The sequence below is a fragment of the Otolemur garnettii genome, unplaced genomic scaffold (genome assembly GCF_000181295.1).
Source record: "Otolemur garnettii isolate 467f Iridium unplaced genomic scaffold, OtoGar3 scaffold00029, whole genome shotgun sequence".
Taxonomy (NCBI): Eukaryota; Metazoa; Chordata; class Mammalia; order Primates; family Galagidae; genus Otolemur; species Otolemur garnettii.
In genome coordinates, this window is record NW_003852424.1 from 10,134,607 (window position 1) to 10,157,586 (window position 22,980).

Genomic DNA, 22,980 nt, shown 5'->3' on the forward strand with positions numbered 1-22,980 from the left:
TGGGTAACATAGATATTTTAGTAATGTTGCTTCTTCATGGCTATGAACGTGGATGCCTAAATGTTTTCTCCCTCACAGCTGATGGGAGGCTGGCTCTTTAACCACACCTGTTAGAAGAGCTCCCTCCCCATCAGCTGTGAGGGAGTAAACATTTAGAGTCCAGCTTCCAGCTTGACTTCCCCAGGAAGCATGTAGGTTTTTGTTTTTCTGGTGGTGGGGTGGAGCAAAGAGATATTTAAAACCAAGCTTTCTAATGGCAGTGTTTTTTTATTCCTGGCTCCAAGATGCCTTCATTGACTCAAGGCAACTGGCAGAGCGTCCCTCTGTTGGCTCTAACTGGCTGCTTCTAGTTGGGTGTTACCTCTAGCTAGCTGTTCCGTTGTGTTTTAAGGTGGCTGCCTGCATTCTAACATATTGGGGTTTCAGGCAGCTGTGTCCTCCATTCTGTTGGGGGCTCCAAATGTAGCTACACGTTAACCCTTTTCTTTCTTCCTCCTCCTCTCTTCCTAAGACAAAGAAACAAAGGATCTGGTTAGTTTCCCCTCACCCAGAAATTCATGCTAAAGGTCCTAACTTTCCATGCAAGCTGTGGAATTTGCCCCCCTCCATGGCCCTATACAAAAGGGGTCTCTAACTTCTCCAGGGTGCAAATGCTACCTTTGCACTGCCAAGGTTGGTCACCCTCCCCTTTCTATAAACCTGGCCTGAACATCTCTCCCCTGTCAATAAACCTGGCCTGAAGCTGTGGTGACACCGTTTATACCTTTCACATTCTTGGGGTGCTCTTGGTGGAAAAATGACCAAACATCCCAAAGTAAGGTAAGTGTGAAAAAAAATTTGTTGAGGAAGAGAAAGGCTTACAAAGTAAGAGCGAGATACATTTGCCATAGATGGCAAACGACTCCCATTGTTGCAACAAAGAAAAGACTTTGAATATGGCTGGGGTTTTCTTCTATATTGTGTGGGTTGGGCCTACATCGTGGTTCAGAGGTCACCTTGGAACAGGAGTCTTACTGCAAGTGGGCCTCTCTGCAAGCCCATTGTGTGTTTGTGGGTTGGGGGCAGTGGACTGCAGAGTAGATTTAAGCTAATGACATGGTAATTAGCCTCAATTCTGTCTGGAGTCATTGCTTGCACCTGGGGGAGGAGGGCGCACCCTACCAATCAGAACTCAGTGTGCGGCTAAGGTGCCAGCCACATATGCCTGAGCTGATGGGTTTGAATCCAGCCCGGGCCTGCCAAACAACAATGTCGGCTGCAACCTAAAAAAAAAGAAAAAGAAAAAGAAAAGAAAGTAGCCAGGAGTTGTGGTGGGCACCTGTAGTCCCAGCTACTTGGGAGGTAGAGGCAGGAGAATCCCTTGAGCCCAGGTGTTGGAGGTTGCTGTGAGCTGTGATGTCATAGCACTCTACCCAGGGCAACAGCTTGAGGCTCTGTCTCAGTAAAAAACAAAAAACCTCAGTGTGCACTAGTGTGTACGACCTCATAGGTACTAGAGAATCTTGAAGATGACCTAGAACAGCCTCAAAGAGAGCAGTACCAAGATGGCAGCCCCACCCTCATCCTTTTTCCCCCAAAAGCTGGATTTTTAAGGACCCACCTAATAGTTCCACAGGTGAGCATTGGCTTAATCTAGCAAATGACACAGGTGAGTGAGTGGATAGACCAGGGGAGGGACAGAGGCAAACTGGGAAAAGGCACTCATCGGCCTAAAAGGTATGGCTGAGCTCAGGTCCAGCTGATGATTGCTGTAAAGAAATGAACCCCCGTGTTGCTGGTATTTTTGGTTTTTCCAGTAAAATCTGGAAATCCTGGCTTTTCTGTGAGTGTTGACTTTTAAATATTGGCTACTGCATGAGGTACAATAATTTTTTCAAAATAGTCACCATCCCTTTGTAAACTGAAAATAAAATTCTCTTTTCCCAACTGACCTGACCCTTTGGGGTAAGGGGACCCTCAGGAAAAAAACCCTTAAAACTGAGTCTTCAGTCATGAAAGGAAGGGAGGGTGGGTCATACCTCCTTGTACACCATTGGAGTTTAGACACTACAGCTGATCAGTATTAATATTAAAATAGGGATCATAAGACTGACAACAAAACAGACTCTTTGTGGCAATAAGAGACTAAATTGTGAATGAGCCCTAAGGCCACAGAAGGCATCAAGTGGCCATCAAATTTGCTCAACAGATCACTTTGAGTATCTTGTGGCTTTCTCTATGATTAACATACGTCCATATCTTAATCTAAAACATTCCTTCTTACGGACTCCAAGCCTCTGGGTAAAGCCTTATTTCTTTAACCAATCATAAGTTAAAGAATCTCTGAATCCACCTTTCCTCTGTAAGCTCTTGCTTCAATGATGTCCCATCTTATCCTTGTTTCCCTAAAATGCATAACACTGATTGCAACCCTACTGCCTCTGGCATACTTTCTTAGGTACTGTTGAGATTGTGTATCCTTGGGCCATGGTCATTCATATTGGCTCACGATGAATCTCTTTAAAATATTTTACAGAGTTTGTCTTTTTTCGCCATTAACACCTTCTTACCAGGCCAAAGGATTTATGTTACCCAGGGCATTGGTGTGGGGCTTGTCCATATGATATGCTTTGGCCAGTGACATGCAGGAGAATTGACGCAGCTAAGCAAAGCCTCAGAGGCATCACATGGTTCTGTCATCCTTCTTTTTTCCTCTGTTACAAAATGTGTTAGGAGCAAAATATTTTCTTCTGCCAACTTAGGTCTGAAATGGTTGGGAGCCTAAAAAATCAACTGAGAAAAAATATATTAACAGGAGAAAAGACCAGATTTATTTTCTCAAACATACACGCAAATGCACATATTCAAAATAATGGAAAACTTGAGAAAGAGCCACAAGAAAAGTTTTATATATATCAACTTTACAAAAGGGGGTTTTAGGGTGTCAATGAGAGAGAATAGAATGTTCCATTGGACTTTCTGGTAGTAAAGAATGAGCAGTCTGTCCAGAAGTTTCCCATAGTGGGAGTTTATGGCAGCTGAATTTATACTTCCTAGTGCCAAGGATTAGTGTTTTTTCCTTTTCTTTCTTTTTTCTTTTTGGGACAGAGTCTCACTAAGTTGCCCATGATAGAGTGCCATGGTGTCACAGCTGATAGCAACCTCAAACTCTTAGGCTTACGTGATTCTCTTACCTCAGCATCCCAAGTAGCTGGAACTACAGGCACCCACCACAATGCCTGGCTATTTTTGTTGTTGTCATTGTTTAGCAGCCTGGGGCCAGGGGGTGGTGCATGCCCTCCAGCCCTGGTGCATGTGGCTGGCACCCTTACCACTGAGCTACAGGCACCAAGCTAGGATCAGTGTTTTTCAAACAGGAAAATTCCTGAGAGTAGGTGAATAGCAGATGAATCTTTGGAGGTTCTACTTAAGTTTAGATTATGGTTCTTTCTGTGCCTGCTATCCATTCTAGATTTTTTTTTTTTTTTTGAGACAGAGTCTCAAGCTGTCACTTGGTAGAGTGCTGTGGTATCACAGCTCACACAGCTCACAGCAACCTCAAATTCTTGGGCTTAAGTGATTCTGTTGCCTCAGCCTCCTAAGTATCTTGGATTATAGGCGCCCGCCACAATGTCTGGCTATTTTTTGGTTGCAGTTGTCATTGTTGCTTAGCATATCCGGGTTAGGTTCCAACCTGCCACCCTAGGTGTATGTGCCTGGCGCCCTTGCCAACTGAGCTACAGGCACCACCAATTCCGATGTTTTTAGTTCAAAATAATCTTCATAACATATTGGTGGGCTCCTAATCCAGGCAGGGGCTGCTTCTTTAGCCTTTGTCTTAGAATGAACAGACTGGAGTAAAGCTGGGGCAAGCCACAGAAGGTGCAAACATGAGCAAGAAAGAAAGCACAAGGTTGTCAAGTGCCACAGGAAGTTGTGGATCATTTGTTAAATTTAGCAAATGAAGTTTTTTATGTTGATTTTGTATCCTATAGCTGTACTGAATTCCTTTATTGGTTCTAATAGGTTTTTGGTGGAGTCATGAGGATTTCCTATCTATAAGATCATGCCATCTACAAACAGGAACAGTTTGAATTATTCCTTCCCAATTTGGATGCCCTTTACTGCTTTCTCTTGCCTTATTGCTCTGGCTAGGATTTCTAGTACTATGTTGAATACACGTGGTATAAGTGACATTCTCGTCTTGTTTCAGATCTTAAAGAGAAAGCTTACAGCTTTTCCCCAATTAGTATGTTAGCTGTGGGGGTTGTTTTTGAGACAGAGTCTTATTATGTCACCCTCAGTAGAGTGCTCAGTAGAGTGTGTATGGCATCACAGCTCACAGCAACCTCAGACTCTTAGTCTTGGGCAATTCTCTTGCCTCAGCCTCCTAAGTAGCTGGGATTACAGGAGCCCACCACAACGCCCAGCTACTTTTTTTTTTTTTGTAGTTGTCATTGTTGTTTGGCAGGCCTGGGCTGGGTTCAAACCTGTCAGCTCTAGCCTATATGGCTGGCGCCTCCAGTGTATATGCTGAGCTGCAGGTGCTGAGCCAGCTGTGGATTTGTTTATATACTATATTACATTGAGGTATGTTCCCTCTGTAACCACTTTGTTAAGAGTTTTTAATCATGAAGGGATATTGAATTTTATATTTGTTCGTAGTCTTATATGACATAGAGACTTCCGTTTGAAGACCCAAAGATGTAGGGAAAACTACACATTTATTTGCGTGGGGTCAGTGAAGAACGGACAGCTATGTAGAACTGCGAATGGGTTAAAAAAATGAGCTCTAACTGTCATAGACTGGGGACACTCAGCAGGAGTGTCTTCGTGACTCTTGTGCAGGGTCTTCGTGACCTCTCTGAGCAGCCTGCCTTCCTTCTGGGTGTGGGTCAGTACCTTTTCTAGAATGGGGGGGGGTGTCTTATGATCTACAATCAAACAGGGTAGAGAATTTCTTTAAGTTAGCCAGTTCTTACACAAAAAAGGCAGGGAAAGTTAGAGTAATATTTTTAAGTTTTATGACTGATTTGGGAGAAAAAGGGTTCTATTTCTATGACCTGTCCTGGGGAAGAAGAATTCTAAATTGTATGCTACCCCTGGGAGAGAGGGAGGAACCAGAGAGGCAGGGACAGAGCCCAGAGGGACTGTTCTTCTCAGGCTGCTTCTTAGGGCTTTTCTTTGGGGCCCCACAGTGCACTATCTTTGCAACTTTTCTGTAAATCTAAACTTACTTCCAAATTAAAAAAAAATTTAATGAATCTATATCTGCCCTATAAAGCCCATGTACCACAGAGAGTGATACATTCACTTTCCTGAACGCAGCAAATGCCTGTCAATAAATACACCTTGACCTTCTCCGTGACACTTTCCCATTCCCACTCTCTGAGTCGCAGCATCAGGATCCACAGCGTCAGTGTCTGGATTCTGCTTCCTTTCTTCCTACTCCGGATGGACCGGAGCTGATGGCTCCTGATGGCTCTAAAGCAGAGATCAGCAAACTGTGGCCTGTGGGCAAAATCTGGCCCACAGTCTATGTTTGTAAATGACGGTTTTCCTGGAACACAGCCACCCGCACTCATTTTCAGATTGTCTGGGGCTGTTTTCACACTACTGCGGCAAAGTCAAGTAGTTGCAACAGGGACCAAATGGCCTGTAAAGCCTAAAATATTCGCTCTCTGCTTCTTTATGGAAAAAGTTTGCCAATCCTTGCTCTAAACTTGTAATCTTCCCTCCTCAGCCAGGCACTATTGTAGGAAGCTGAGCTCTGTGCTTCTCTCCTACTGCAGGCAAGAGAGCGCCGCCTGACATAGTGCATGCGTGCTCTCTCTCTCTCTGTCTCTCATACACACACACACACACACACACACAGAATACTCTATAAAGATTGCAAATCAGTTTCATTTGATTTTCCTGAGCACCCACTTAACATCAAGGGAGGCTTCTGAGCCGCAGGAGCGCTCTCACCAGTGGTCAGTCACAGTTTGAAAACACCTTAATGAAACAAGCTTTTAACACACCCCTGTGAAGTGCGTAAACTGAACGGGTGCCTGGCCTGGCCCTGTCAGATGCCTGTCAGCAGCAGCAGGGTTTACATTTGTTTCCCTGCGAGGTAGGCGTCCATGCAGGCTGCTTTGGGGTTTTATTCAGTGCAGTTTTGCTCAAAAAGGCGGTCTCCTCATCCATTTTAGGCTGCCATCTGAACAGAGACAGGACAAAGCACGTGATAATTTTTGGCCAAAAGCTCCTTGAGGAAAGGGTGTGGTTTGTTCTTTGAATCTCTCAAAGTGAACAACTCAAAATGGTCTACTTCATTCACTTTATTTCATTTTACGTCACGTCTGTAATGGGAATAACTTGTTTGAAGTATTTTTATGTGGATTTCCCTAGCCTGCAAATTGTACTGCCCCAGGGATTTCTAACTTGGAAGCTACAAGTTTTAGTGCCTCAGGGGAAAGTAGATAACCTCTAAAGCGGTGATTTTCAACCTGTGTGCTGTCAGAGGATCTTAGGTACGCCGTGAAAATAATTTTAAAGATCCTTAATTAAATTATTTCCAAAAGAAGTCCAAAGCACAGTTAAGTATATTCTCTTTCTTGCTCTTTGTTTTGATCAACCTAAGTGTACCATGGAAGTTTAACTGCAAATTCAAGTGTACTGTGAGATAAAAAAGGTTGAAAAACACCTCTCTAAAGCAATGTACTACTTACTTAGCTTCAAGTGCCAAATTTAATTTCTGTTTTATAGAATCAAAAAATAGGCACTGTCCTGTAACCCCAGGACCAGCCCAAAGGGGGCCTTCTCTACTGATAACAAAATGTCAAGTTACTTTGCTGTGTAACAGACAAAACTCAAGACAGGTAGCCCAGGTGTGCACAACAAAAAAAGCTTTGACCTCTAGCAACACCCAGAACTAATGATTCCTTCCCCTGGACTGGGACATGACCGTTACCTGAACACCAGGAACCCTTTCAGAAACAAGGGAGCTGTTGGCTTGAAAGATCTGGGTCTAAAATCTGCTTCCACAAAAGATTCCAAATCAGGGAGACAGATTTTAGCTGCGTCTCCTGTCTGCTTGCTGGCTAGCTTTGCAACAAAGCTTTTCTTTACTCCAAAGCCAGTGCCTTAGTACTGGCTTCTAGGAGCATCAGGCCGGGAGCCCACTTGTTTGATAACAACCCCAGGGTCATACTAGTGGCAGTTTTAACAATCAAGGGCCGGTACTGGTTGCAAGAAGAAGGTCAGTGCAGCTTTTTTCACCAAAGGGATTGTAGAAAGAAAGAGAGAAAGCAGCAGGAGAAGCAAGGGTTTTGGCTCTGAGTTTAGAGCACCCCCCCCACACACATAGTCGGCCGTGTGCACACAGGAAGTGGAGTTCAACGGTGAGGAGGCCTGAGTTTGGTGCTCTGGAAGGATGTTGCCCCCCCGTCCCCTGGTCTGAGCCTGTAAAGTAAACTTTCTGGCATGGCTAGAGCTCTCTTGAACTTCTCTAGGTTCCCACGGGCCATAGATGGATCCCACAGACTGTCGTATGTGCTGCAAAGAGTGGGAGTTCCAGAAAGCAATTGCACTGGCACCTCTGAGCCTCCGTGGATCCCACTGTGGCAATGAGTGAGTAGAAGCTTCTGGGAGAGAGCTGAGGCCAGGGCAAGTGGAGAACATGGCAAAGGCTTGGGGGTGCAGGGAAGAAGCAGGAGAGGAGGGGAGGCCAACTCAGCCAGGGAGCAACAGGGATGCTAGAATATGGTCCTTGTCCAGATTTTTGTCTCCAAGTGCATGGGAGCTGATTACGAGGCAGATCAACTGTGAATGAAATGAACTATGTTTTCTTCGTCCATCTGATTTTTGTGTGTACCAGGTCAACATCGAGAAGCAGACTCAATGTGTGCAAAACTGTCACCATTCCAGGGAACAATTCCTCTTGCCTAGGTTGAAGAGCCAGTTTAGCTTTTGGCCTTACTGATGTAGAGTGTGTTTTTTTCCCACTGGTATTTACCTACATGTTGTCTGTGAGATGTCCAGCCTGACACAAGTTTGTGTTTTAAAACTTTGCCAAGTCCCATGTGGGAATGCCCTGGGGGAGACAGACCCTTTTGTTGATGATCAAGCAACCTTGAGAGTTGCTATCTGAGGCCAAAATGGCTTAGCAGGTTTTGCACCTGGGCCCTGGGACTCCACTTTCCAGAACCACTGGCCGCATCCATCAGAACAGTGGTGAGGAGCAGGCATGATGTGTGCCTGCCTCCCTTTGTGAAGCTCTCTTCTCTCATTTCTCCTTCACAGCCTGGCTGAAGAGGACTCTGGCATTCTAGGGGTTAACACAACTTGGGTTCCTGAATCATCACACTGGGAAAGGGTTGCCCTGGATTATGACAGGGAGTGAGGAATAAACTTGTACTGTGCTAAGCCCGCTCATTCGTAGCAGGTGCTAGCATTCCCTTAGTGAGCAATTCCTCCCACAGAGGACTGGGAAATACTCAGCACCCAGAATGGCGATGCTGGTCTGGAAGGGCACTTGGCGGTGCTGAGACACATCCTGTTACAACTCCTGGGTCACCTACTATGTCGAGAGCGTTGTACCAATTAAGCCACAACAAACCAAAACAAAATTGGTTACCAACAAGCAACCCCTTCGAAGGCAACTTGGTGGCCTCCTCTTATTTAGAGAACGCTTCTTTACTCATTGTTCTCCTCTGACCTTAAAAAAAAAACCTTATGAAACAGCCAGACCCAGGAGATCATCTCTAAAGAAGTGGCAGTTGTGGGATCATGGGTCTCCATTTTCACTCTTCTGTCTGTGTGACTTGGCCATTCACTCTCCTCTCTTTCTTTCTCTCTCTCTTTCTTGAGAAAAGAAATAAATTTTATACTGCTTTCTATCCTAGGCACTGTGTGGAAATTCTTTCTCCACGTACCCTAAGCACCTAGTAAGTTTCTCCCTAATAGGCTGAAGCAGGTAGATTAATTTTCAACCACAGATCCCTGGAATCTTGAAGCAGACTGTGGTGTCAGTGGAGCCATATCTGGTTTAGAAAATGTCATTCTCAGAAGGACAATTTAGTGGCTGGCAGCACTAGCCTCTTGACTTCCTCGCTTTGCCTCTGCCCGATCCTGGCTCTCTGGGATAGCCTTGAGCTCCTGGAGAGGTGAACGGAAGGTGTTTGTCCTGACCAGAGGTTGACAGGCATCAAGATGGACTTGCAACCCTACCCGAGTGACAGAACCATGCTGCTGAGCCAGTCCTGTCCCTTTTACAGGTCATCTGAGCCACTCACTGCCACTTGTTCACCACCAAACACAAGTAATTAAGGAAGCAGAGGGTCTGACCGGTCCAAGGCTGGGAGTGTTTCTCTCTTTCGGTGGCAGCCTGGGCCTTGGGTGGCCTGGCTCTGTCTCTGGCTTGTGTGCTGGGAGCTTTTCTTTTTTTACACTTTAACTCTTTCCTAGGTGTTGCATTGGGGCAACCTGTGTTTTTTGGGCAAGTGTTAAGTGCAAGTGTTATAGAATTTGGGCTATTTTCCTACTGAAATGTTTTCTTATCCTCTTGGATACAAAAGAGTTGGTTAAACAGAGGTAAGGTTATTGCCTTGAAATAAACCTCGACTTGCTCATTTGCTTCTGAGTGCTTGCCATTTTAAATCTGGAAACTATTTTTATTCAGTATACAGGAAGCTTTCCCTCCTCTTCCTCCTCTTCTTCTTCCTCTTTCCTGCTCCTCCTTCATCGTGAGGAGTGATTTTCTTCCAGGACAGAATGTGTTTGCTTCAGCTGAGCTTAGAGGTGGTGACAATTATGTTCCCGTGTTCTGGAGCAGAATGTCACGGGAAGGCAAGGGGAGGGCCCAGAAGGCATCTCCTGCAGCTGGGAGCCGCGCAGACTTGAAGGGCTCCATCTGGGGATTTCAGCTCGGAGATGAACAACCCTCTATCCCAGGGCAGTGGACCTTATTTTCCTCTGAAAATCCATGCTGCTGAAATTGATAGTTTCTCACAGCTTTACTGACAGGTACAATTGTCGCCAGCAACAGAATAAAGAGACAATGCAAAATAGCTCCTCTAAGCTGCCTTTAATTGGCTTTTAAAGTCATTTTCTTGAGATGGATTAATCACACCGAGACACGATGTGCAAATGTAGCTCATAAAACCTGTTTTCCCCTCTGATCATTTGCTAGGGTGGATAGATATTCTGTGTCACTCTCGGTCCTTATGTGAAGTTCTGTTATTAGATTTTATAGGGGCCGGCTGAAGGGACACACCCATCCAGGTTTTGGCCCTGCAAGGCCAGTGGACAGGTGCGGCTTAATCCCAGAGGCAGAGTTTCTTTCTATCTTAAAGTGCTCATTAAATTCTCTGTGCTTGTGGAAAATGACAGTCCCCAAACCACTATCTTGCCAGGCCTGGTGGCATATTACATCTATTCTGCAAACCCTCTCCCTGAGCTCTGTAGAGCTTACTATTAAAATTCTATTTCCTATTCCAAGAAGCTTCTGTGTGAATGTTGATCTTTGTACCAGCTGCCGTTTCAGCGTTGAAGAAACATTCCAAATGCAACAGGCCCCCCCTTCCCCAAAGAGAACTAGTGAATTAGAAGAAATCCATTGGACGTGGCAGTTCTTTTAATTTTTGTTTTAAAGCTCTGTTACATGGAGGAGAAAACTGTGGAGGCGCAGCTTCCATGGAGAGTTTAAGGCTGAAATCAAATAAACCTTGCACAAGTTAGTCTTAAACACTTAATGGTATGCAAATTTGAGCTCCTATCCATGTAAATCACTGTAATGAGAATTGGTTTCAACCAGCCACATCAGAATTTGCAGTTTTTCTCTTGTTGCTTCCTCATTTTCAAGTGTGAGTGATGTTCAGGCATGCGGATGATTTCGCTGGCATTCCTGTGCTGATGGGTAGATTGCTGGAGTTGGGGCGAGAGGGAGAAGGAGGGGGACAGACGGGAGAGCAGCTGGGCTCTGTGGCCTGTTCACCATGTGGCTTCCTTCTCAAGGCTTCTGTGTAATCCTCCTCCAGCTGCAACGCAGCGGTGAAGCTTGCATCAGGGGCTCTCGCTTCTTGCTGGCTGTCCTCTGCAGGCAGCCCACAGGTCCTTGTCATGTGGGCTTTCTTCAATTGATCACTTACTACATCAAGCCAGCAAGGCCATTCTCTAGAGTGGATCTGCTAGCAAGGTGGTTGGAGTCTTGTACAGTGTAAATGAATCACACTGAGTGACATCCTGTCACCTATGCTGTACAAAGTTGGACAATTAAGTTCGGGAACTCTTCCTAGAAAACAGTGCTACATACCTCACTGGTGAATATCACTATGGTCGCCATATGGCCAAAAGCAGCATCTTGAAGGTGACTGTGGTAATATTCAGTAATGAGATATGTAGCACTTTTTCTAGAATGAATTTGGGAACTTAATTGTCAGACGTTATATGAGGACATCTCTGATGGCCATTCCAGAAAAATCATTCTGAAATCGCTTTGAAGGGTGGATTAGATGCTGGCATCAGTGCATAGCTTCTCAAGGGGAGTGCCTGGAAGGTGGCCATAGTGATATTCCACAATGAGGTATGTAGCACATTTTTGAGGATGAGTTTGTGAATTTAATTGTCCGAACTCATATCCTGTTGGTTAGAAGTAAGTCCTAGGTCCTGCACACACTCAGAGAATGAGGATTACATAAAGGGGTGAGCACCAGGTGCTGGAAATAAAAAGGTAGTGGGACGCTGTTCATCATACCACTCCTTATGAAGTCCACTCCCAAGTATCCTAGAAGGGATAAATAACACCAATGTTCAAGTCACCATGGAAGAATATTCTAAGGAACACCAAAGTTACCGAGGGTTGGTCTTCTTTATCTTTCAAATAGCCCCACCTGCTTTCAGGTGTTTAACAATCTTCTAAGATGAGCTGATATCTTCATTGGTATGAGTTGACTGCAGACAGAAGAGTTAAATTGCAAGTGCTTCTCTGAGGCTATCCTGTACCGAAGGTAGTTATCTAAACTGGCCACCACTGTTCAGGGCTAACATCAGATCATCATTTATTTGTATGGGAAAGGAAAGGGGGTAGAGAAAAGAAAAAGTCCCACTGGATGAAATGTGGGATACAGATGAAGAAGGGGGACAAAGGACTTTATCATTTCCAGGGATCTTGGTCCCTATTTATCCAATAACCAGACTATGAATAATGGTGATTCATTTCTGAACTATCACAAAGGCAGATAAATCAACAAAATCATTGGTTGTAATGTCCTGGAAGGGAAACCCAGAGTCTCTTCTATGTTTACAAGGTACTGGCTTTCCCGAGATATCTCCATCAAAAGTTGTCAATCAATTTTTTAACTGATCAGAGAGCCTTCTGCTGCAATAAACTTTTTAGATCCTCACCTGGAAAGAGGACCAAGGGACATTGGGGAGGTCTCCAGAATCTCAAAATACTTCCTTCCCTGGGTGATGTCCTGAATTTCACTGGTTGTCTCCTAGTGAACTGTGAGCGGCCCTGGTGAAGTAGGCATCATGCCTTATTGGTTATTCACAGCCTGTGTGAATGAGAGAAGAAGGGAGTGAAGTTGCCACATCCTCCAGTGCATGTGGAGTGGGGGAAAGTTCACATTTGCATGCAGAGAGAAAAAATTTCAACCTGAAAATGAATTTTACCTATGTCTCCCCCCTTTGTTTAAAAATTTCATTGGGCTCCCATTTTATTTATGGAAAATAAAACCATGATATTTGGCCTGAGTTACCTCCTCAGATTCATTGCAGTGGTCTATCACTTGTGTGCCAATTCCTTGTTATACCAACACCTCAAACTCTTACACAAGATATACCTTTGACACACTCCTGCCAAGAATGCCTCTCTGTTTTTTTCAACCTGGAATTCTTATGCAATCCAGTGCAAGGACCATACTCTTTTGGAAGCTCTTCCCAATTTCCCCAGGCAGGAGAAGGTACTTTATTCTTGGGGCAGCCACACTGAAGTTGCCAGGATCAAATAATACTGGAAAAAGTTACATGGAGGTCAGTCTCTCCCATCACCCTAAGAGCTTCTCAGCGGCAGGACTGCCTTTTTTTTCACCTTAATTTCTTTGACCCCATCCTAGGTCTTGACAATAATAACCATTTATTGAGCACTTATTATATGCCAGACACTGGACTACACATCTGAAATAGATTACTCGAGTAATCTTTACATCCCTTTGTGTTACTATTCCTGATTTAGTGATGAGAAACTGAGGTGCAGAGAATTTATATAACTTGTTGAAAGTCATGTAACTAGAACTGGCAGAGCCTGGATGTTAAACTAAATTGTCTGAGTCTAGAAAGATTTGCTCTTAGCTCCTATGCTATGATATTGTGAATACTTTCTACTATAGAATATGATTAATATATGTTTGTGGAGTGAATAGCTGAATGTGTCATGTGGATTGTGACCTTGCCCTCATGCCCTTCCCCAGTGAAGCCAATTCCCATCCAGTTTGGCATTTGGCTCCTGTCTTCTAGCTTTCACTGAAGCAGAAGGAAGTCTCCGGATGTGTGGCCTTGATGGCTGACATCTCTATTCCTCCTCCACCCTTCTCTGGGCAGCCTGACCTGAGGAGCCCTTGGTTCCAGCTTGTTTGTGACCTGATACTTCAGCTTTGGGGCCCAGAAGCCACAAGCCTCTGTGCTGGCCCTGCTGCAAGGGTCTAATGGACATTCCGTAACTGTCAGCACTACAGGTCTGGCCACTGCTGAGAACAGACAGGGTAGGAGGGTGAGGATTGTCTTGGCTTCCCCTGAAGATCTTTGTCAGGTGTCCATGGCAACAAAGCCCTGAGTGGATGCTGAGTAGAATTGGCGCTCTGCCTCGTAGGGCCAAGGATATGGTGACCTCTGAGCTGCCACTTGCTGACAAGGCTGGCAATACTGGCATGCACACTAGTCCAGACATGGGGCTTTCCCCTTTCATTGGAGGCCTCTGAAACCCTAAATATGTGCCTGGTGCTATGCTGGATGTTACTGTTAGAGAGGGGCCCACTGGCCCTTGAGAGACTCAGAGTCTAACATCAGAGATGTCAACACAAACTCATTACTATAATATATTATAATGAGTACTTTGTTATACATGAATGTGCTTTGGAGATGCATAAAAAGGAATAGTCAATCCTGCCAATACCCAGAGTGGTATTATACATATTAAGCTGCCAAAAGAAGAAGACATGGTTTAAAGTGAGTTAAAGTACCACTCCTGAGCAGCAGCTGACACACAGTGGTGTAAACACAGTACTTGGCAAGCGGTGGTTGTTTAGTGATCTCAGACTTCATTATCAGCAGCAACAGTAGTAGCAGCCCCAGATCTAGAAGAATGAATGAGTGATCATCAGTCACAGAAATCAGGAAAAGGATTGGACCTCCTTCTTTAAAGGGAGAAAGTATTATTCTCATGGAAAAAGTTTCGGAATGGTATTGAAAAAGATAGTAAGTTGGGAACTTGGACAGTTGGAAAATATTGAGCTTGGTGTTAGGAGATTTGGTTGTAGTTTCAGTTCTGCTACAACTAGCTGTGCTAACTATGAGATTTTGGTAAATAGGATCTATCCTTATGGATTCCCTCTTGTAATCTATAAATAGAGAAGGATGGGTTGCATGGTATCTAAGTACCCTTCTAATAATAGCATCTTGAGTATCTATAATATCTCATTCATAAAGTCTTGCAATTAATAAAAAGCATTGAAACAGAAGAAAAGTATAGAAACAGAAGAATCTATTCTATAGTCAAAAGAAAAAGCAGTCAATAGAAACTAGCTAGCTCTAAAAGTTTGAAAGTAGTACTTCAAATATTTTAAAGCATCAATTTTAATATGTTCAAGAATTTAAAGAAAAATATGATCATAACAAATAAACAGATGGGTAGGATCAACAGAGAAATGGAGAGTACAAAAACTCCAATTCTTTGTATAATTGGAAATTAAAATATGAAATTTAAAAAGCACTATGCGGGCTTAATATCACATTAGAGATGATATGTAAATAAACTTAGAAATCTAATAAAAATGTTCCAAACTGAAGAACAGAGAAAAAAAGTCTTAATAAATAAATAAAGCCTCAAGAACTAATGATTATCATATGATATGATCTAAGATATAAAGAGAGAAAACATAGGGAAAAGTATTTGAAAACATAACAACTAATAATGTCCAACACTTGGTGAAAATCACAAATTTACAGATCAAGAAACTTACTCAACACAAGCAGGATAAATAAATAATAAAACCACACTTACGCAATGCATAGTAAATCTGCCAAAAATCAAGGAGATAGCCGGGTGTTGTGGTGGGTACCTGTAGTCCCAGCTACTTGGGAGGCTGAGGCAAAGAATTGCCTAAGCCCAGGAGTTGGAGGTTGCTGTGAGCTGTGATGCCACTGCACTCTATGGAGGGCAATAAAGTGAGACTCTGTCTCTAAAAAAAAAAAAAAAAAAAAAGAAAGAAAAATTCTTTAAAGAAGTAAGGAAAAAGTGACATCATATACTGGAACACTGATACCTATAACATCTAACTTCTCTTTAAAAATATTGAAGGAAAGAAGGCAATAGAATTACATCTTTAAGGTTCTGAAAGAAAAAATGAAAGACTGCCAACCCAGAATCTCACAATTCTATATCCTTTAAAAATGATGGCAAAGCAAATATATAGATTTTTCAATAAATAAAAATTGAGAGTACTTGTTGCAGATTACAAATTAAAGAATGTTAAAGGAATTTTTTTCCTCCTGAAAGTAAGTGATTTATGACAGAAACCCAGAACTGCAGAGAGGAATGATAAGCATTGGGAGTGGCAACCATGTGAATGGACTTAAAAGACTGCATGCGAGGTCTGACAGCTAAGTTCGCGAACTTGTCGTCTTGTACTTATGTTGGCAGCACTGTACAAACAAGGTTTCATAACCTTCATATATCAGCGTCTCACAGTTGTGTTCATGTTGACGTGTGGCAGTGTCCTGCTGAGTGGTGTTCTTTATTCTTTTGCAGTTTTTTTTTTTTTTTTGGCCTGGGCTGGGTTTGAACCCGCCACCTCCAGCATATGGGGCTGGCACCCCACTCCTTTGAGCCACAGGTGTTCTTTATTCTTTATTGTTGTGGTGTGTTTTTATGTGCCGTGGTAGAATGTTAGAGCTTAAATTAGAGCAACGAACAAACATTTGTAAGTATTTTTTAAACTTGGCAAGAATGGACGTGAAATTAGGGACATGTTAGTCCATCCTTATTCCCCTGACCCCTCCCTCTGTAAATGTGAGCTGTTATAGTTATTTCCCAAGATGAGAGTTGTTTACATTCATAGCCATTAAGAGTGGAAGTTTCTTGAGGGCAGGAACCACATGAATTCACCCTTGAATTGAGGGTTTGGCCAGGTGTGACCCCTGACTTGAGACCTGAGAACACTTAAGCCAAGCAGGGTCTGGAAAGGCCAACTGTCTCTGCTCGGTAGGCACATGTGCTGGGCAGCTGCCAGCTGAATGCCTCTGGGGCTCATGGAAGCCCCAGACTCTGCACAGGGTGCTGGCTGGGAGCTCCCTCCCCTATAGCCAGTGTTCTTCACCCTAGCAGTGCTGTTGGTCAACAACTCCAAAACTGCGGCCAGTTTTGCACATACATCCAAGTTGTGCTTCAAGCTTGCTGAGTGCTAGTTATTGGGTCAAAAAATTTCTGAACATGCAGGTTGTTCCTGGCAATGTAATCAGTATGTTAGAGATTTCCAAACTTGACTCCTCTGGTTATTCCATTAACTGGCTACCAATCTACTTGAGAATTTTGTTAATATGTAGATTCAGATTCAGGACTTCTGGCGTGGGGCCTAGCAAGCCTCCAGGTGACCGCCTGACCATACTTGGAGAAGGGAGCACCTTCAGGACTCCGGACTCTGAGGTGCTGATGTGGGGAGAAGAAGCCAGACACCAAGCCTCTTCCCACACATCCTCGGCAGAAGACACAGAAGGAAAGAACGGATCCCACACTGATCTGGGGAGACTCACTTGGGCCATCTGCCCTTGCTCAGGCAGAAGACAAGGCTCTCAGCCCCTCATAGCTTTGCCCAGAATGTCTGCAGCAGTAAGGGGCAGGATGGAGTAGTGGTTAGTGCTCGTGCTCTGGGCCAGCCTGTCTGTCTGGGGCTTGGCCTGTGCCCCTAAACTCTGTATTCTTGGGGCTTAAGATTTCAGTGACTTGGTTTTCTCCTTGGTAAGACAGGGATGGGGGTGGTAATAATAGCACCCACCTTTCTGGGGTTATTGTGAAAATTAAAAGATTTGGTAAGGGACCTGGTCCGTAGAAAAAGTCCAGAGTAGTTATTCTCTTTCCAGCCAGAGCTGCTGTCTCTAAGCCTGGGACCTCAGGGGGCCCTGGGTTTCTATGCCCTGAACTGCCACAGTTGTGCAAGCACTCTTGGGTCTCCTGTTACCCAGGAGGCGGCAACAGACCAAAATAAAGGGGTGGGGGGGCAGCGGGGAGCTGAGCAAGCCTCTGGAGGGAGTCTGACCAGGTCAGCTGGGAATGCCTGTCAGTCGTCCAGGGTGGCTTCTTCGCCCGGTTCCTGCAGGGGCCTGGAGGTGGGTGAGGGACTCGCGCCAGTGCCCTCCCCCACCCTGCGCCCAAATGCTCAGCCCTCCTCACGGCCGGGGCTCCACCTAATCCCCTCTGTGGGAGTCGGGGGGCATCCGCGCCTGTGCCGAGGTCTAGGGTTGCACCACAGTGACTTCACACTCAGCAGCATGTGCAGCTGAGGCCTCTGTGCAGCCGTCTCCCGCAAGGCGGGCAGCGAGGTCAGCTTGGCAGCCGCTGCCTCTCCAACCCGTTGCTGGCTGCAGGCAGAGGTTCCCTGGAACCCTAGGAGGAGATGGCTGAGCAAGAAGCCAGTGGGCTGCAGCTCCTGCTGCATACACTCCAGGTAGGAAAGGGTGGGGTGGGTGCAGAGGCTTGCAGGCTGGGTCTCTGCCCGGTGGCCAGCCTTAGAACCGTGTGCACCAGTCACCTCTGGCAGCCAGTGGCTGGGTTTGCTAACCGGCAGTGGAGAGGGAGTTGGTTCTCACCTTGGAGCTGACCTAAAGTGATGCTATGGCTTTTAAATATTAAACATGAGGATATTGATGATTGTTCTGCTTAAGTAAGTGAACCTGATGGGAGTCGAAGCTCTGGCTAAGAGATCCAGGTTTCCAAGAGATGGGAGAGGAGAAAAACACCCATCTGGCACATGAAGGAGGCCTGTTAGAGCTGGCCTTACACATGGCTGGGGACCTGCTGAGAGCTTGCAGAGCTGTCTGGGAGGATGGGGTAGCTGGGCAGAGGATTCCTCTGGGTTTTTCCTGCGAAATGGCAGTATTATAAGGTGCCCAAGTTGTGTTCTACACCAGAATGGCCTGAGATGCTGGCTAACAAGGCCTGAAAACATTGCCAAAGGAGGGGAGAAAGATTCCCAGGCAGGATCTGGCTAGGAGGGATACGATTTACTAGGATCAGGATCTGGAAATCTGCTGTCCCCTGGGTGATCTCTATTCACTCCTACTCTTAAGAATCCTTGTTCTAGAGCAGTGATTTGAGAACTTGCCTGCACAATTAGAATCACCTGGAGAGCGTTAACAATATTGATTGATACCTGGGACCCACCTCCAGAGATTCAGATTTAAGTGGCCCAGGGAGAAACTTGGGCACTGGAATTTGAAAATTCACTGGGGGTGTCTCCATGGTTCAGAACCACTGCTCTCAACTCAGAAAGATGTATGTGTGGCTGGAATTCAGAGAGATCATAAACCTGAAGCTCACAGATGGGCTCACACAAACCCTGGTCCCCACTTTAGAATGTGAACATTTTCTACTTAGGTTCCTTTTCCCCTACTGTGTAGAATTTTCTTCCTTTTCCTCTGGTTCTTAAGGAACTCTGTATCCCTAAAAGGTTTAAAAGCTGCTAAATCCAACCTTGAGGTGTGCAGCTAAGGAAACTGAGTCTCAGATGTGAACTAGGTTCCTTGATGTCATATGACCACTCGTTAGGGGAGCTGAGGCCAGCCCTAGAGAACCTCACTGTCCAGTTGGTTTAGTGCTGTACACAAGGCAAGAATACACCTGGCCAGGGGCTTGGGGGTGGCAGCGGGCCTCAACAAATTTGCAAGATAAATTTAACAATTTTTATCTGGCTAGATTTGACTTAATAAGCAGGTGACCCAAGTTGACATTTTAATCTCTGAGCAGTTAGATGGAAATCTTGATTAACTGAGATTCTGACAACTGAAAACCTGTTATACACAGGACTTTCCTCGCACAAGCTGTATAGGAAAAGGGGACAATAATCAGTTGGCATTAGGGGTTCAGTAAATATGAATGTCCTGTAGTTAGCCCACACGACCCTACAGTTTGGGCTTCATCTTCTGTATTCCCACTGGTAAGGATTTATAAGTGATATTTAGAGTGATCACTACAGGGCAATATAAGATTCTCAATTATTAAAGAAAGATTTAATTATGCTCACCAGACCCTACTTAGTTCCCATTAACCAGAACATTGAATTAACAAGAACATGCGTGCTGTGAACACTTGGCTGATCAGAATTTGCTTGTAGGATTGACGTAGGTTCCTGGCTTGACCCCCTCAACAAATTACCTCCCTGAACCCTGTTCTCGTCTTCAATAGTAGAAATTAGGACTCTGAAATACTTAGCAAAAAAGGAGAGAGATAGAACATGTATTCCACAGAATAATCTTTCATGATAGATTTGATGTCCTGTCCCCTCACCCCGTGGACTTAAGCCTGCTGAGCCCACGTTGTTTCTGAGAAGGGGTTAGCGGAAATGCTGCCCATTGAGGACACCCCAATTCTTCTCAATTCAACCCAGTCCTTGTGCACAAAGGTGACAGACAGAAGGCTTTGTATCGCTTCCCAAAGCTTTGGGACTGTGTGTAGGTTTGAACCAAATGTGAGCTTAGGTCTCAGTTCCCATGTCTTTTGGGAGTGGCCCCAAAACATTCTCAAAGGAGGGGAGAAAGACAGCAGAGGACTGCCAGAAAGAGCAGGCACAGACATAATAAAATATCCCAGGACATGAGCGCAGAAGTACCCTACTCCAGAACGTCAGCATTTTTGCCTCTTTGGGACACAACATAAACCAAGTCACTAGAAATACCAGTTTCTGGCCTGTTGACTTTTCCTGTCTAAAGTGGGAAGGGGTAAGTAGTTTTCCTATTTTAATGTAAACACATCTTGATCTCCATCCTAAAGGTATGAGAATCAGATTTATACTCATTTTCCAAAGTCCTGGTCTTTATAGCTTGGATTTGAGGCAGAATATCAGACTGACTCATAAGTGCCTGGCTGAAGGGGGAGCCAGGCCACAGCACAGGTGTGAGAGGCAGAAAGGACCGGATCCAGCCCCATTTCTGGCACTTACTGCTGTTTATCCTTAGGCCAGTCCCCCAACCTCTCTGAGCTTCCATTTATATACCTATAAAAGGAGGGCCATAAAAATACATCCCTCAGCACTTTGTGTGAAGATTAAAAGAATACATTGGAAAAGCGCCTGCACCGTATAAACGCCGTGCAAATGACTGTGGGTTTATGATTTCTCTTGCCGAGCACACAGCAGAGAAGCTGGGAACGCTTGCCTACACTTTTCATCAACCTGCCCTGCTTTTTTCCTGGGTGGACTCCAACATACATGGAAAAAAAGAAAGGTGTCTCATTTGTCCCGCTCTGGGCTCTCCATGTGGGAGCTAATGGGGAAGATGGGGACCTGCCAGGGTTGCAGGGTGTGGGCGTGTTGCCAGCTCTGACGCCGTGAGCCCTTACCCAGGGCGTCCCACAAAATTCCCGTTAAGTGCCTTATTGAAACATGAAAAATGTGTAATTTTTCGGTCAGCTTTGGCACAGTCTGAGCTGTGATATGGGTACAGTGTTGCTGTTTGCTCTCATATTTTTTAAATTTTATGTTATAGAATCTCAAAGTCTGCATCTTTGCCCAAATGTGTGTAACTAACTCCTTTTCTCAGCCTGGGCCCAGAATCATCGTCTATTACCCATTTGTGAATGAGCCTGCAGGATGTGGAGCTTCCTGTCTTGGGTTAGCATGGAGCTTAGGTAACCTGGACTGGGATGGCCAGGCCACTTTCTCTCTTGGACTTGATCCTCCAAGGATTATTTCCAAGACAACAGGTGATTTCAGCCCCTGGGGTGCAAAGAGAGGAAGGGCAGAGAAATGCTGACTGAGGTTTCATTCATAGCACTTGGGAGTTTTACTTCCAAAACACGTGTTTGAAAATTTCCCTTTCTCTCCACAGAGGACGTGGAAATATCCATCTATGGTATCTATAGGGCCAGGTGGAACGGAAGTTGAGCTTTCCCCTTGGACTTAAACAGGAGGATTTGGACAAATCAAGGGAGGAATTTTCCTTTTAGGTAACAAACACTGGCTGGACTCTCCAAAGCTCCCTAGGATTTTTCTCTTCGGTGAAGTTTGCAGCTTTCTGAGTTTGCTGGAGATTCCTACCTCAACCACAACACAGACATGGAGGCAAACTGAAATACGACTTCTTTTCAAACATTAGCAGGAGCAAAAGGAAAAAAATAGAAGGAAACTCATAGGATAAGGAACAAAACCGGTGGAAGTGTCAGGAGATAGCCTCTGTCAGGGAGTGACTGTGCGAAGGGGTAAAGGTGGTGCAAGGCTAATGCTGAGCTGATAATTTGGTGTTTCGTTTTTTCAAGACCTTGCTGCTTTCCAAGCTCCTTAGTTTCCTTAGATTTAGGGACTGGAGAAAATGAACAATTATTAAGAGTCCACCTTGTGCCCAGTTTTCACTTCCATTATCCAACTTTCCCCTCTCTGCCACCTGCAAGGGAGCTGAGGCTGCTCCCCTACTTTAGAGATAGGAATGTAAAAGGTAGAGAGAAGAAGAAGGTTAAGATGCTTAAGGTTCAAGGACAGGGTTTGTAAATCCCTAGAGGAGGGATATGAAGCAGGTCCGTCACTCTAAAGTCTTTCCCCTGGTCTGTGTTGCTTAAGTGACCCAGGGAATGCCCAGTTATTGTTTTGAGGGGATTACCTTAGTCTGACTGAGCCTGAAGGCTGGGGGAATATGAATTCCTCTGCAGTAGAGGAAAGCTTATTTCGAACTCAAATCATATCCCACTTCCTAATTCGATGTAGGGGATAAGAATCTCCTAATAAAGGAAAGTAGCACTTTGGATTTGGGTAGATTGGATATTTTCCCCATCCATCCATCCATCTATCCATCCATCCCTCGCTTTCTATGTGCTGAAGGAGACTCAGAGAAGACTACTGAGTAGAATGACTTGCTAAGAACAGCAATGTCTTTGGATCTTGATTGAGCCACTCAAAATTTGGGTGACTCAGGACAAATTATTTGAATCTCTCTTTGCGGAAATTTCTTCATCTGTAAAATTAGAATTGCAATACCTACGCATAGGCTTATTATAAATTTAGAGAAAAGCCATAGTAAGGGTTAAGCATGGTGGTATATACATGCGCAATAAACAGGAGCCACGGTTGTAATTAAACATGGTGCCTGTTCTCATGAAAAAGCAATGTTAAAGGGAAAAGAAAAGAAGAGTAAAATATTTGGAAAGCAAGTTTGCATGTGATGAATGCTGTGGTCATGGTGAACATCAAAAGAAAATTCTATTTTGAAGTTGGCAGCAGAAACTCCTCCTGGTTGGAGATTCAGGGAAGGCCTTGGAAATGGGTCAGATTTTAGCAGGGGGAGGGGCGGTTGCCAGGGTGAGGAGGGTGCCCAGCGGTCTACCCTGGTCAGACAAGTGGGAAAGTATTCAGGACTGGCCATGACGTTGATTTTGTTTGGAATGGGAAGTTCATGGAGGGGAAGAAAGGAAATGGAGATGGAATTTCCCCCAAAGTCCAAGGGTCTTGAGTATGAAGCTTCAGGTCCACCTCTGCCCTTGGTGGCGGGTGCCTGGCCCTGCATATGGGTGCTGGGGCCCAGGACAGGCAGCCACAGTGCCAT